The following is a 16456-nucleotide window of genomic DNA, read 5'->3' as shown; positions in this document are numbered from 1 at the left end:
ACTATATTCTTTAAGAAATTTCCTGCACTGTTATTAATATATATAATTATTAAATAATCTTCAGATCAACATATTAAAAGTAACTAAGTTCTTATCAAACAGGAGAAATAGTTTACATAGACTGCAAACAACTCACCTGTTGTATCTTAGAGAGAGAATCTCAAACACCATCATGGGCAGGTCTGATTTTTCAGGGTACCTTTCTCTTGGAATACCTTTTGTTCCATCCTGCACCCTAAATCTAAATGTGACTCATTTTAATGTTACTTTAGCTAATTAGAAAATATTCATCTGTGGTTATAGCTTAATCTAGAGGATAGATGGGGCATCTGGGTGGTTCAGTCAGTTGGGCATCCAACTCTTGATTTTGGTTCAGATCATGATCTCAAGGTGGTGGGATTGAGCCCTGTGTTGGACTCTGCACTGAACATGGAGCTTGCTTAGGATTCTTTCTCCCTCTCCCTCTTCCCCTCTCTGCTGCTTGCATGCTCTCTCTCTGTAATAAGAAAAAAATCTAGGGGCGCCTGAGTGGCTCAGTCGGTTGAGTGTCCAACTTCAGTTCAGGTCATGATCTCACGGTTTTCAAGTTTGAGCCCCACGACCAGCTCTGTGCTGGCAGCTTTGAGCCTGGAGCTTGCTTCAGATTCTGTGTCTCCCTCTCTTTCTGCCCCTCCCCCACTCATACTCTGTCTCTCTCTCTCTCAAAAAAAAAAAAAAAATAAAACGTTAAAAATTTTTTTTAAAAATCTGGAGTGTAGGCAACTTTCATCTTTCCTTCAAAATTTAAACACTATGAAAGATGTCTCTATTTTGTCTTTGTCTACCCTTGTTTCATCCAACCTGATAAACCTTTTTATTTTGTCAATTTCAGTGAAGATATATAGCATTTTCATCACCCCAGAAAATTCCATCATGCTCCTTTGTAGTCAATTTCTTCCCCCTACTCCTAGCCTCTTATAAAACACTGATCTGATTTCTGTCTATAGTTTTTCCCTTTTCAGAATGTCCTATAAGAGAAGCATATATTATGTAGGCTTTTTGTCTGGATTTTTTCACCTAGCATAGTGCTTTTGTGATACATCCATGTTGTTGCAAGTATTAGTAGTTCCTTTTATTGGTTGAGAGGATTCCACTATATGGCTGCATCACTATTTTTTTTAAGTTTATTTATGTATTTTGAGAGAGAGAGAGAGAGAGAGAGCATTCAAGGGGGGGAGGAGCAGAGACAGGGAGTGACAGAATCCTAAGCAGGCTCCGTGCTGTCAGCACAGAGCCCAATGTGGGGCTCGAACTCATGCACTGTGAGATCATGACCTGAGCCAAGATCAAGAGTCAGAGGCTTAGTCAACTGAGCCACCCAGGTGCACCTGTACCGCTGTTTGTTTACTCACCAACTGATGGACCTCTGGGTCGTTTCTAGTTTGGGGCAATTACGAATAAAACTGCTATAAAAACTTGCTTACAGGTCTTTGTGTGAACATATACTTTTATTTCTCTTGGTTAAATATGTAAGGGTAGAATTTCTTTGTCATATATTCCGTATATATTTAGCTTTATTAGAAATGCCAAACCGTTTTCAAAGTAGCTATAGCACTTTTTATAGCAAACCATGATGATTTCAGTTGTTTCATATCCTTCCCATAACTTGGTGTTGCCATTGTTTTTGTTTTTTCTTCTTAAATTTTAGCTGCTCTAATAGGAATGAGTCAGATAAGTTTTGAATTATACCTCTACCCCTTAGAGATTTGTTCACACTTGTTAGGCATCTTTCTTTAAACAGATAGGAGATCAATTTTCTTAGAAACCACCATCTTTTCTAAAAGATAATAGGTAAATAAATTTGCTGAACCCACAGATTTCTTATTAGATAAGGTAAGATATGGGAGTTGGCTACATTTGCCTGGCCAAGAGGGAACATTCAGTGAAGTTTGATCTTATCTCCTTCCCTCCCCATATCTTCTATTCATAAATCATCATAACTCAAACATTAAAATTACACCACCTAGGTTGAACTGTCATGTAGTTTTTCCCACTTTCTGCTTTAAGACTCAATTTCAGCTGTTTTTCAAATTTAAAAGACACACTTCGAAAGAGAGTGCTCTGGAAAGGAGAATGCTGAGTAAACCTGGGCATCCCATGCAATGTGGAAAAGAAAGCCTTCTCTTTATCCACAACCAAGGTGTGATTGGAGAAAGAGGGTATTAGGCAGAAAAATAATCCACTGGACATGGAAACAAAACACCTCAATTATAGTCTTTACCCTGCTCTAACTGGATGGGTGACATTAAAGGAAATAACTTAGTCTCCCTGGATCTTATTTTTCTCACCATAAGCCATGGAACACAATATAGTGGTTCTCATTGCTCAGAGTAGTCATGTTCTATAAAGTTGCTGCAAACACCTTGTTAGCAAATATTGAACTATTACTTATAGGGGAAATACAGGGTTAGGTTTCTGTTGAGTCTCTGATCACATTTTTGTTAACCAATCAATATATAACCTTCTTTTTCATATGTTTCTACTTAAAAACAACTTATTTAATATATGTTGTTGATTCGTTAACATTGAACTCAAGTCAGCAGCACCACCGATCATGCCTGAACAGAACTTCTCTATTTTACTCTGTGAGGCACAACACAGCCTTCTTACACATACGACCCCGCCACACTTGGAGGCCATTTTAAACAGTGAAACCACCTGCAAAAAGCACAAAAAAGGCACTAAACAGACTGCGCAAAGGATGTTTCTTTACAGTCTGAGAGCTGAAATAAGGAGGCAGAGTGTTGCCCTGTTCAAACTCAGCTGGAAATATGCACATCAGGTAGCTCAAATTTTTTTGACTCTCTATGCATGTCCACGAAAGACCACAAAAATGCTGCAAGTATTGATTTTGGGGTTACAAATAAATTTTAGTGAGTAGGGAAAAATCACAGAGTCTGCTAATAAAGATTGATTGACTCTATTCTCTGATTCTGTTCCATAGGGTGGATCACGTATATTGTTTAAGTGAAAGGACGTGGCAGTGCTGTTCATTATGGTTGAGCATGAGTGTTTTCTCCAGCCAGGGCCTAAGAAATCTAGCGTTTATTAGGAAAGAAAGAAAATCTTAATACTTAAGTATCTCACTGGGCCTCAAGCACCATAAACATGTTATGAAACCATAGAGCCTAATGGAACTTAAAAATATGCATTAACATATGAAGATAACATCGTGTTGAAGAGCCTTGACTGGCAAAAATAATTACTCCATTGTTTGATTTCTTTAAGGTGGGTGAAGACTTGTTGGAACCTGATTGCTTTTGTGCACATTTGCAGCTGCCTTGTAGGATCCTTTTTAAACTAAGTGGTCATCAATCATTTGTCTTCTTGGTCCAGAGGGTAGTTTTCACAACTCAAAGGTGCTTTATAAATACTTGCAGTGACCAGTTTTTTTGTTTGTTTGTTTGTGGATTCCTTTCGGGACAGATAGATTTTTTTTCACATAAAAATTTGATTTTACTTACTTTAATTTCTATGGTGTAAGTTTCATTTTCTAAAATATAATACAGATGTTCTAATGGCAATGCTAGCTTTGTTATATCAAGGAAACTCTAAAAACATGGATGCATTAAGCTATTGAGGTGAAATTACCAGATTGCAGAAATGTTTTTGTGGAAATCTGGTGCTTGAGGGGATGAATTCCATTCCCAGTTGCCCTCCTTTCTACCCCTTTTTTGGAAGGCACGCCCTTCTCAGCCCACATTTCTATGATTCCTTTGCTGACAAAGTGCTAGTTGATTTGACTGGCAAGAACCCTCACACCTCTTTTCTGTTTTAATTTCCACTTAAAAAATCTATTTTTAAAGACCTTATTCTTGATCCATTCATTAAAAAAAAACTTGTGGTTTTGTTGGGACAAAGAAAAACACCTTGATAAGCAGATGAATGAAATTCAATTTCCATCAACATCTGTTAAACTTCTACCATTTATCAAGCTCTGTACTTGTCAGTTATTTCCATTTTTGTTGTGTGATACAATCCAGTGTAAGGCAGTTTTGATACTGGGGGGAAAATTCAGAACGTGTGGTAAGCATCAACATGCCTTTGGGGCCCACCCACATTCTTGGTGTTCTCTCTGGAGGTCAATACCTAAAGACTTCTACTACCCCACTCCAGACTTGCCTTCTCTTTGCAATGCATTCAGCTCCAGACTTTCCCATCTGTCAAAATTTCTCTAGTCACTGCCCCATTCCTGCTAGCCTACGTTTTGAAAATAATCTTATATTCTCATTAATAATCAGATATTGATGGTTGGCAGCAGCTAAATATCTTATTTCTGTGAAATATTTGCCTTTTATCTAAAGATGCTTCTGTGAATAAAGCTTCAATGCTTCTCTAATAAAGCTTCTTTAATGAGAAGATTTCCACCAACTTGGATTTCAAGGGAAGAATTTTTTAAAGCTTAGGAGCCTTCCTTATGTCTCTCAAATCATGTCAGATAAGTGGCAACCTATTCTGTTTACATGTTCAACGAGTCCTGGAAAAGGCACCAAGTAATAATGTTCACTGTAGAAAGTCCTGACTGTAATACAGTGTTTGTAGGGAACTTTGCAGGCATATTGGGAGAAAGCTATATATTTAACGCACAAAATTGTATCAGCAACCACCAAAATTTCTTGAAGCACTTATAGTTATTAAGAAAGAAGCTTTAAGCTCTCCTTGCTTGATGATCTCCTTGGAGTAATTTACTTTTAATTAGGATTCAAAAGAAAAACTCTTGGCATGGAGCAGTGACATGAACACCCATGATGGGCCATCTCTCAGTTATTTTGTTTGGGTACCAAGATGGAGAATTACTTACTTACTAACAGGAGGGGCTTCACAGCTCTCCAAGTCTCCCTTGCCCACTTGTATTGTCACCTCCCCCACTTGCTGTGGAGGGGGAGAACAATGCTGCAAGTACAGAAGAAAGCTTTCAGCACAAATAGCTGAAAAACACTGCTCCAGGAAGGTGAGATAACAAGCCAGGAGCCGAGGAGCCCTCATCCCTGAGGAGAAGAAAATAATAAGGGTCATGTAACAGTACCTGGATGGCACAGATGAGAGAGGTCTAGTCATGTGAAAGTCTGGGGACTCTCTCTAGAGTAGGGGAGAAAAAGTAAATTTAATAAAAGTTGCTGGACTCCAACTTCTTAGGTTCTTTTAAACATTTGAGATAGGCATCGTAAGACCTGAAATCACAATCTGGGTCCACGTATCTCTAAATGTAATACTACTCTGCAAGTGGATACCTGAGTTGGGCTTCATGAACTTGGTCATATTTTTTAGTGGATTCACTTTGGAAGGAAGTATGACTACTTCCCTAGATATCCAACTAGACATTCCACTTTGGACACCAGCAAAAACCAACACACGTCAAAGCCAATTTGATGTTTCTGATTTTGCCACTGAGCATTGTTATGGAATAAGAAGCCTAATTTCTGCTTCAAATCAGTAAGAATTCATTCAAGAAATATTTATTAATTGCCTTTGACAGCCTAAGCACTATTGGAGAATAGGTATGGCTAACAGTGCCCTTTGCCTTTTTTATAACAGAGATCTAAACAGCTACAGAGGCTGTTGGCCATCCAGGCGTGTGGTTGTAAGGGAATTCAGGCTGCAGCAAGACTTTAGAGAAATGGACATGATTTGGCTAGATCTGTACTTGTCAGAATACCCCCATGGGAGGGCTCTATTGAAAGAAATGCAGTAACTCCTTATGTAATATGAAGTTTGTAAACAAAGACCATTTAATAATAATTTGAAGATTATTTGTGTTACAGTTTTTTGTTTGAGACTAACTTTACATAAGCAGGGAGAAAAGTACTTAAAAAAAGATACATTTTTAAAAAAATATTTCCTTTGCTGACATTATTGGGGATTTCCTTCGACTTTTGGCAAGTGGTTTACAAAAATGAGTTAACACCCTAATATGTGGACACTTCCTACTCCACCCTGACTCTATTCCAGCAAAATCCATTCTTCTTTTTCAAAAAAGCATGTTTTTTTTTTCATTCTTGATGACATAGATTTGCTTTTTTGTCTGTTTTGAGCTGTGCCTTGAGATTTGAAGATCCTAGAGTTTCTCTGCCTTTCTTTTCAAATGTACATTCTTGGGACAAGCTGATGTTTTGAGTACAGTCTTTATTCCATATTGTGATTGCTGGAGAATTTTTTAAAGTTTATAATAAAATCCAGAGTCAAGGACCTGCTGCTGGCCATATTTATTTGGTGTACCTGTCTCTTTGGCACTTGGATCTTGCTCTCTCTGCATGGGGCAGCATGCGGAGTATGATATGGGGCTGATGGGTAGTCAGGAGGGTTTCAATTCTGGTAGTGCCACTGGTTAGCTCTAGACCCCTACATTAGTCACCTAACCTTGGCCTCAGTTACCTCAGCTTTAAAATGAAGAGTATGTTCTTCAACGTTAAAAGTCATTTCTATCTCTAAGATTCAGGGTGGTGCATTCTACAAGTAAGAGAACTTTGGGAATTGCCTTTGTGGCTCATTGTGGCTGCATGTGTGGGCAGCTTGGCTTTCACTCTGGTCTATGACTTTCTTGCTTCATGATTTGCATCACTGAGGCTATGTCTGTCTCTCCCCACCCTTTGTGTCAAGCACTGGATCTGCATAACATGAGGCACCAGTGACTCTGCTGGTGAACTGAGAATAAATAGATTACTCCTCCTCTGTGTTTTAAAAAGCTCAGCAAATCTCAAAGGGAATTATACATGAAGCCCATGGCTGCAGGAGAAACTCACAAAGGATAATCTATATTTTTTAAAAGCAGCAAATTTAAGATCCTGAAATAGCCCATTCAGGATTTGTTTTTTAAATAGGAATCTGTGATTCAAAGCTGCACATTATACAAATAGAATAATAGACTGGAAGTATCTTCTATCATATCAAGAATCTAGGTCAAGTATGGCCAGATTGCCCTGTTAGAACTTGCTGAGCTCACCCATGGCAGTCTTTGCTCATATCCTCCACTACAACTGAACCCTCATTCAATACTAGCCCTGACCATCTGATACCTAGCTTCTTTCAAATCTCATTCATTTTAGTAGATTTCAAAAGGTTATATGACTACTAGCCTCAATAACTACAGGTGTTTTTCATGTGTGTAAATGTATATTTTTTATGAAAACTAGGCTAAACTGAAAACTATTGGCTAACTGCAGATTAAAATTTTACCTTATTAAATGTTCACTGAGACATTTTTATTCCTAGGATGATATAAATAAAATTTAAATGTCAAGCTAGTTGTAACCATTCCACCTTATTGAACTGCTTTTGCAATGATTGAAATCAGAAAATTGCATAGAGACATAGGTGCATCACCATATAATTGGAATGGATGATTTTTATTGCATATTCACAGGATAAATTGTCCTTTGTCATATTGGTGCTCCTAGAGGTTAAGAAACCCAACATATCCGAGGCAGAATTAACTTCAAGTAATATTTAATTTAACAAAATTCCAACACAATAACTTAATCTCTCCCTTGAAATTGATGGGAATCAGATGGGATTTGCCTCTATTAGTCATAGAATTCAGAACCCAAAACCCCAGAGGGTATACAGTTCAAGCCCTTCCTTTCACAGATGAGAAAATCGGGGTTTTCTCATGGAACATGGAACATAGTTCCTAGGTTTAACCATGATAATACTACTAGTCAAGAACAAAACTAGGTCTTCTAAAGTAACTTTTCCATACCTGAGTAATCTTTAGTATTATGAAAAAAAATCCTTACAAATTCTAGAACTTTAAAATTCACTGCACATGCAACAACATTTGAGTTCCTTAGTGCAGAACCTTGTGCTCATGATGGTGGGGAGAGGGGGATACAAAGACTTAGAATATGGTTTTACAGGGAGGCAATCATGAATACAAAGCCATCAAGCCTGACATCTAAAATAATATTTTATGTCTTGAAAGAAGAACAGCATTCTCAGACCAATCTTTTCTATATGTGATGGGTTAAGAGAGGTATATTTGAGTCTTTCCACTCATAAAGTCCTATAGCTTAATCTGTATTGTAGTTTCATACATTTAACTAAGTAAGAAACTGTATTAACAAGTTACCAACTTTTTTTTTAAATTTTTTTAATGTTTATTTATTTTTGAGACAGAGAGAGACAGAGCATGAATGGGGGAGGGGCAGAGAGAGAGGGAGACACAGAATCGGAAGCAGGCTCCAGGCTATGAGCCATCAGCCCAGAGCCTGACGCGGGGCTCGAACTCACGAACCGTGAGATCGTGACCTCAGCTGAAGTCGGACGCTCAACCGACTGAGCCACCCAGGCACCCCCCAACTTTTTATTTGTAATCCAACCTTGTGATAAAGAAGAATCTGCCTAAAATTCTGTTGTTATTTAATTATTTCACTTTAGAACACGGATCAGCAAACTTTTCAGGGAAAGACCAGATAATAAACACTTTAGACTTTGTGAGCTATATATTATCTCTCATACTAAACTCTGCTGTTTTTATAAAAACAGGTGGCAGACTGGATTTGGTCCATGGGCTACAGTTTGCCCTTTAGAGCATGAAATTAAGAGACAATGTTGCCTTATTTGCTTCACTTCACCAGAAAGAAGTTGGCAAAACTATGCTGTTGGATAGACATCTTGCCCAGTTTTCTAGATGATGAAGTTAGAGAGACTGGGCTTATTGATAACAGATCTCTTGCTTGTACTCATAGTCTACACATGAAGTCATGGTTCTCCATTTGTGATAACAGCTGTGCATGATGGAAAAAATTAGTGTTGTGAGTCCAATGTGATCACTTAAGGTTGGAGAACAGAAGCATTCTCAGGCTTATAAAGTTGATCCTGCTTTTTTGATGTAGCTCTTTTAGGATTAAATTAGAAGGAAAACTAAGCTAGTCACAAAACTAGACTTGGTACATGGACTTTTTTTGGCTGATCACTGGCCTTGGGTGAAGTCCTCCCTTCATGACATAACAGATGCACACATTCATGCATTTCAGACTTCTACAATAATGGTAGCATTTACCATTTGTAAAGATAATTTAGAATGAAAAATTGAGGACATTGAGGAGAGGAGGACAGGGACTTTGTTTTATTCCCACCTCTGGTGTTTTGGCAGAGTCATGTCACTGATCTTAGCCTCCATTGGCTTCACCTGTTAGATCTCTAAGGCTCTTCCATCACTAACACATCATGATTCCATTCTGGACAGCACCCAGAATAAGGCCTGGCACACAGAAATCACTCAATATATATATAAATTAATAACATAGAAACTCAGTTTTAAACTCAGAGAATGACTTTATCATTGTTCTGATGGTAAATTGAGTACTTTCTCTGCTTTTTTTGCTTTATTTCATTCAAAGATTAAAGGCTTTCTGTACGTTTGTGCCATTACTATAGCAACTTGCCTAGAATGTTCTCTGGTCCAGTAATAATGGGCCATTTTGAAGGATATTTGCTAAAACTGTAGAGTTGTATTTCTTTCATGAACCCTGCTATTTAAAGAAATTAGAGCACTTAATGGTTTGAACTACCCAGAATTTTATCACAATATCCATTAAGGTTTCTGAATACTCTTAGGCCTTGAAGCAGGAGAGTTTGATGGGACTTAAAATGAGTTAGGGTCGTGGCTCCTTATGTGGATTTACCTTAGACTCATGATTCTGCTGCTTTAGATATCCGAGGTTTGGTTTTCTAGTTGTATTGAAACAGGTTGGTTATGTATGGAAGAGGAAGTAGATGTGGGAAAGAAGCTGTAAATGACCAGTTAGAAGCCTCCACCCCCAGATTATCTCTAATTATTTCACTTACACTATTATAACTTAGATAATGCAATTTGAAAGTTCCCCTTATTGACATGAATATTAACCATGAGATAAGAAACACTTCAATTCTTTTTCACCTAAATAGAAATTAGCTCTTCAGATCTCCTTCAGTGTGATGGTTAACCAGCCGGAGCTTTGACAAAGCAGGCTGGCACAAACTGTGAGTGTGGAAAGGCTGGCAGAAACCAGAAGTTAGGATAAATGTGTTGAAACTGGAGATAGAAGGATGCTAAATTTTTGCCTGTAGAAATTTCTTCTCCCCATCCCCTGCCCCAGGACCAACAGTGTGGAGGCTTGCTGCCAACTGTTATTCTTTTAAAATGATTTAAATGTCTCAAGTTCTTTCTCATTAAAAAGAAAACAAATCAACAGGAAAGAGAGAAGAGAAGAGAAAAGAAGAGAAGAGAGAAAATAAAAGAAAAAAGAGAAGAGATAGAGAAACCTCTGCTCAGAAAGCTTGAGGGGGTGGTATCTGGTTAATTGACATTTCTAAGTTATTGAGTGCTCTTGTGAGCCAGTACCTGGGCACTGAGGCTACGTAAGTGAACAAAAATAGACAGTTATGCTCTCATGTAGCTTATATTCTGGTGGGTAACAATATGTTGATTATATAATAGTATACTAAATGACTACTTCAAATAGATGAATGTTCTTCATGAAGAAGAGCCCAAAAGAGAGAAATCAAGTCTAGGCTGTGTTGTCAGGAAAGATTCCACAAGAAGAACTCAAACCAAGTCCACCCAGGTAAGGAGGGGAATGAAGCTCAGAGCCTCCTCAGGAGAGGGACTAGCTCTGGGAAGGTAGTTGGAGGCAATAAAAATGCTACGGATGGAGCATGTAAGTTGGAAGGAATGAAAGCTGGCCAGTGTGATGGAGTGCAGCATGCAAGTGGAGAGTGCTGAAAGATGAGGCTAGAAAGAGAGAAAGGCAAGACTAAATCACACACTGGGGAGTCAACTACATTACAATTGTTGGTCATCATCTCAAGAGCAATAGAAAGTTTGAAGTGTTCTATGCACAAGTGATGTAAACAGAATTATGTTTTAGGAAGATGTCTTTGGTCACCAATGTGGAGTCTGTTTTAGTAGCTGAAGTAGGAAATGGTAGCAGTTTGGACATAGGTGTTAATTTAGTTGTGATAAAAGAAAAAGGAATGACTTTGTGAGAAGATGAAAATATACAGATTCGATAAAAAGATCTTTGGAGGAAAAGAAGAAAGCATCAAAAATGACTCCTAGGTTTCTAGCCTGTGTTCAAATCCCAACTCTGCCACTTACTAATGGTGAGATTTTTTTTTTAACTTTATTTATTTATTTATTTTTGAGAAAGAGACAGTCTGAGTAGGGGAGAGGCAGAGAAAGAGGAAGAGAGAGAATCCCAAGCAGGATCCGTGCAATCAGCACAGAGCCTGATGTGGGGCTCCAACTCACAATACCATGAGATCATGACCTGAGCCAAAACCAAGAGTCAGATGCTTACACTTACCAACTGAGGTGTCCCATTAATGATGAGATCTTAAGACGACTCTAACCTACTCTTTCTCATCTTGGAAATGGAGATAATACAGTAGCTACTTCATAGAGTTGTAATGAGGTTTAAATAAATTAGTATATTTGAACAGGGTCTGATCAATATCACTTAAAGGGTAATGGTCATTCCTTGAGAGAAAGAGGTCAGATTCTTCAGGGCTAAAGAATCTGAGTCCAGTCTTAGACATGTTGAGTCTGAGGTGCCTTTGAGACTTCTTGGCAAACAGTGTTGAGTAGGGTGTTTCATATAAAACTAGAATTCACTGACAAGGTCTGGCTAGAGTTATAATTCAGGAGTCAACAGTGTGTAAATGACAGCTGAGGTCATAGAAATAAATAAAATCACCTTGAAAAGTCTTCAGAAAGGGCCTCGAGAGCCTCTAATTTTTAATGACCAGGTGAAAGAGTCTGAGATTACAGACTCACAAAGGAGTAGACAGAGAGGTAGGAGAATGTTTGAATAAGAGTGTGGTCAATAGTGTCTGATGCTGCCAGAAGCTCAAGTAAGGTGCAGAGTAAGTGTCTGTGGAATCTGGTGATCTAGAAAATGCAGGCAATGCTGACCTTGAGGGGAGCATTTTCATCTGTGTAACTGACACAGTAGCTACATCATACTGGGCTGAAGGGTGAGGTAAATAGAGTGAGTAAAGACAAAGTTGAGAAGTTTGGCTATAAAGGAGAGGGGAGGGAGCAAGAACTGAAAAAGAATGAGAGGTCAGCTGAAGACAGTGTTTTGTTGCCATTTTTTTAAAATACGAGATTTTTTTTTAGAGCAGTTCACAGTGAAACTGAGAGGAAAAATACAGAGAATCCCATACATCTCCTGCATCGACTCATGAATAGCCTCTCCTGTTATCAACATCCCCCACCACAGTGGTACATTTGTTACAATTGATGAACCTGCATTGACACATCATAATCACCCTAATTCCATAGTTTGCATTACAGTTCACTCTTTGTATTGTACACAATATGGGTTCAGACAAGTGTATCTTGTCTGTCATGTATCTATCATTATAGTGTCACACACAGAATTTTCACTGCCCCACCAATCCTCTGTGCTCTATCTAGTTATCACTTCGAGCCATCCAAACTCTAGCAAACATTGAACTTTTTGTTGTTTCCATAGCCTTTTTGGACTGTCTTCTTTCACTTAGTAATACACATTTCAAGTTTTTCACTAACTTTCAATGCTTGATAATTCATTTCTTACTAGCACTGAGTATTTTTCCATTGTCTAGATAAATCATAATGTATCCATTCACCTACTTAAACACATCTTAGTCATTTCCAAGTGGGCAATTATGAATAAAGCTGTTATAAACATCCATGTATAGGCTTTTGTATGACATAGGTTTTCAATTCCTTTGGGTAAATGCCAAGGAGCTAGATTGCTGGGTCAAATGATAAGAGTATCATTAATTAAGAAACCACCAACTTTCTTCAAAGGTGGCTCTACCAATTTGCATTCTCATCAGCAATATATGAGAGAATTCCTGTTGTTCTACATTCTTGTCAGCATTTGGCATCAGTGTTCTGGATTTTTGCCATTCTGATAGGTGTGTAGTAGTATCTCATTGTTGTTTTTGTTTGCGTTTTCCTGATAATTTATGATGTGGAACATCTTTCATATGCTTATTTACCACCTGTGTATCTCCTTATTGAATTGCAAATATTTTCTCTTAGTCTGTGACTTCTCATTTCTTTCCTTTGATATTGTCTTTCACAGGGCAGGGGTTCTTATTTTAGCAACGTGTAGCTTATCAATTCTTCCTTTGACGGATTGTGTCTTTGGTGTTGTATCTAAAAAGTCATCACCTTACCCAGGTCGTCTGGATTTTCTCCTATGTTATCTTCCAGGAGTTTTATAGTTTTGTGTTTTACATTCAGATCTGTGATTCATTTTGAGTTAATTTTTGTGAAGAGTATAATGTCTACATTTGCTGAAAAGACTGTTTTGTTCCACCATATTGCTTTTGCCTCTTTGCCAAAGATAAGTTGACATTATGTATGTGGGTCTATTTTGGGGTTCTCTATCTATTCTGTTAGATTGATCCATTTGTCTATTCTTTTGCCAATACCACACTATCTTGATTACTGTAGCTTCATTGTAAGTCTTAAAGTCAGATAGCATCAGCCTTCCAATATTGTTCTTCTTGTTCAATCTTTTGCTGACTATTCTGGGTCTGTAGCTTTTCCATGTAACTTTACAACCAATTTGTTCATGTCCACAAAATAACTTTCTGGGACTTTGATTGGGATTGTATTGAATCTATCAATCAAGTTGAGAAGAACTGACATCATGACAGTATTAACTGTTCTTGTGCATGGGTGTGGATTATCTCTCCATTTATTTAGTTCTTTGATTTTGTTCATCAGAATTTTATAGTTTTCCTCAAATCGATCTTGTACATATTTTGTTGAAATTATACCTAAGTATTTCATTTTTGTGGGGTGCTAATATTAATGGTTTTGTGTTTTTAACTTCATATTTCACTTATTTATTGTTGGTATATAAGAAAGTGATTGATTTTTTTAATTTAATTTTTTATTTTTTAAAATTTACATCCAAATTAGTTAGCATATAGTGCAACAATGATTTCAGTAGATTCCTTAATGCTCCTTACCCATTTAGCCCATCTCCGCTCCCACAACCCCTCTAGCAACCCTCAGTTTTTTCTGCATATTTATGAGTCTCTTCTGTTTTGTCCCCTTCCCTGTTTTTATATTATTTTTGTTTCCCTTCCCTTATGTTCATCTGTTCTGTCTCTTAAAGTTCTCATATGAATGAAGTCATATGATTTTTGTCTTTCTCTGACTGACTAATTTCACTTAGCATAATACCCTCCAGTTCCATCCACATAGTTGCAAATGGCAAGATTTCATTCTTTTTGATTGCCGAGTAATACTCCATTGTATATATAGACCACATCTTCTTTATCCATTCATCCATCAGTGGACATTTGGGCTCTTTCCATACTTTGGCTATTGTTGATAGTGCTGCTATAAACATGGGGGTGCATGTGTCCCTTTGAGAGAGCACACCTGTATCCCTTGGATAGATGCCTAGTAGTTCAGTTGCTGGGTTGTAGGGTAGTTCTATTTTTAGTTTTTTGAGGAACCTCCATACTGTTTTCCAAAGTGGCTGCACCAGCTTGCATTCCCATCAACAATACAAAAGAGATCCTCTTTCTCCGCATCCTCGCCAACATCTGTTGTTGCCTGAGTTGTTAATGTTAGCCATTCTGACAGGTGTAAGGTGGTGTTTCATTGAGGTTTTGATTTGTATTTCCCTGATAATGAGTGTTGTTGAGCATTTTTGCATGTGTCAGTCGGCCATCTGGACGTCTTCTTTGGAGAAGTGTCTATTCATGTCTTTTGTCCATTTCTTCACTGGATTGTTTGTTTTTTGGGTGTTGAGTTTGATAAATTCTTTATAGATTTTGGATCCTAACCGTTTATCTGATATGTCATTTGCAAATATCTTCTCCCATTCTGTCGGTTGCCTTTTAGTTTTGCTGATTGTTTCCTTTGCTGTGCAGAAGCTTTTTATTTTGATGAGGTCCCAGTTGTTCATTTTTGCTTTTGTTTCCCTTGCCTCCAGAGACGTGTTGAGTAAGAAGTTGCTGCGGGCAAGATCAGAGAGGTTTTTGCCTGCTTTATCCTCGAGGATTTTTATGGCTTCCTGTCTTACATTTAGGTCTTTCATCCATTTTGAGTTTATTTTTGCGTATGGTGTAAGAAAATAGTCCAGGTTCTTTCTTCTGCATGTCACTGTCTGGTTTTCCCAGCACCACTTTCTGAAGAGACTGTCTTTATTCCATTTGATATTCTTTCCTGCTTTGTCAAAGATTAGTTGGCCATATGTTTGTGGGTCCATTTCTGGGTTCTCTGTTCTGTTCCATTGATCTGAGTGTCTGTCTGTTCTTGTTCCAGAAAGTAACTGATTTTTGTGTATTAAAGTTGTAACCAACAACCTTGCTTGTTCATTCTGTTGGATTTTCTGCATAGACAATCATACAACTGTGTGTACACCTTTTATTTCCTTTTTTCATCTTATTGTATTAGCTAGGAATTCCAGCATGATGTTGAAAAGGAGTGGTGGTGGGGGGCATTCTTGCCTTATACCTGGTCTTAATGGAAAAGATTCAAGTTTCTCACCATGAAATATGATGTGAGCTATAGGTGTTGATACATATTCTTTATGGAGGGGAGGAAGTTCCCTGTATTTTAGTTTCATTGAGAGATTTTGTTTTCGTTTGTTTGTTTTAAATCATGAATGGGTGTTGGATTTTTTCAAATACTTTTTCAGGATATGACTATGTAATTTTTATTTTTCAGTCTGTTGATGTGATGAATTATATTAACTGATTTGGGATAAATCACACTTTGTCATGGTATATACTTTTTTATATGTTGTTAAACTTGATTTTCTAATACCTTGTTGAGGATTCTTGCATCTTTGTTCATGAAAGATAGTGGTCTGAAACTTACTTTTCTTCTATGCCATTTCTGATTTTGGTATTAGGGTCATACTTGTCTCATAGAGTGAGTCAGGAAATATTTTCTCTGCTTCTATTTACCAAAGGAGATAGCAGAGAATTGGTATAATTTCTTCCTTAAATGCTTGGTAAAATTCACCAGTGAACCCATTTGGGCCTGGTGCTTTCTGTTTTGAAAGATTATTAATTATTGATTTAATGTCTTTAAATAGATATAGGCCTATTCAGATTACTTCCTTTTGTGTGGTTTCTGGCAAATTGAGCCTTTCAGAGAATTAATCTGATTTGTCTAGATTATGAAATTTGTTGGTATAAAATTATTCGTGGTATTTCTTGATTATCATTTTAATGGCCCTAAGATCTGTAGTGATGTTCCCTCTTTCATTTCTGATATTATTTATGTGTCTTCTCTTTTTTTCTTAATTAACCTATTAGCTTATCAATTTTATTGATTTTTTCAAAAACTAGCTTTTGGTTTTATTAATTTTCACTATTAACTTCTTTTTACTTTGTATTTAACTTTCTCTCTCTAGTTTATGAAAGTGAAGATTTAGACTATTGATTTTAGGTCTTTCTTCTCTTCTAA

The 16456-nt window shown here is 37.4% G+C and overlaps 1 protein-coding gene across 41 annotated transcripts in view; it reads left to right on the top strand.

Annotated features, from left to right (window-relative positions):
• Positions 1–16456, top strand: part of ABI3BP (ABI family member 3 binding protein) — a 264235-nt gene that overhangs the window by 16556 nt on the left and 231223 nt on the right. The window lies entirely within an intron of this gene.

This window comes from Felis catus, chromosome C2 (assembly GCF_018350175.1).
Source record: "Felis catus isolate Fca126 chromosome C2, F.catus_Fca126_mat1.0, whole genome shotgun sequence".
Classification (NCBI taxonomy): Eukaryota; Metazoa; Chordata; class Mammalia; order Carnivora; family Felidae; genus Felis; species Felis catus.
The sequence above is the reverse complement of the archived record's forward strand: the minus strand, read 5'-3'. Positions and strand labels throughout refer to the sequence as shown.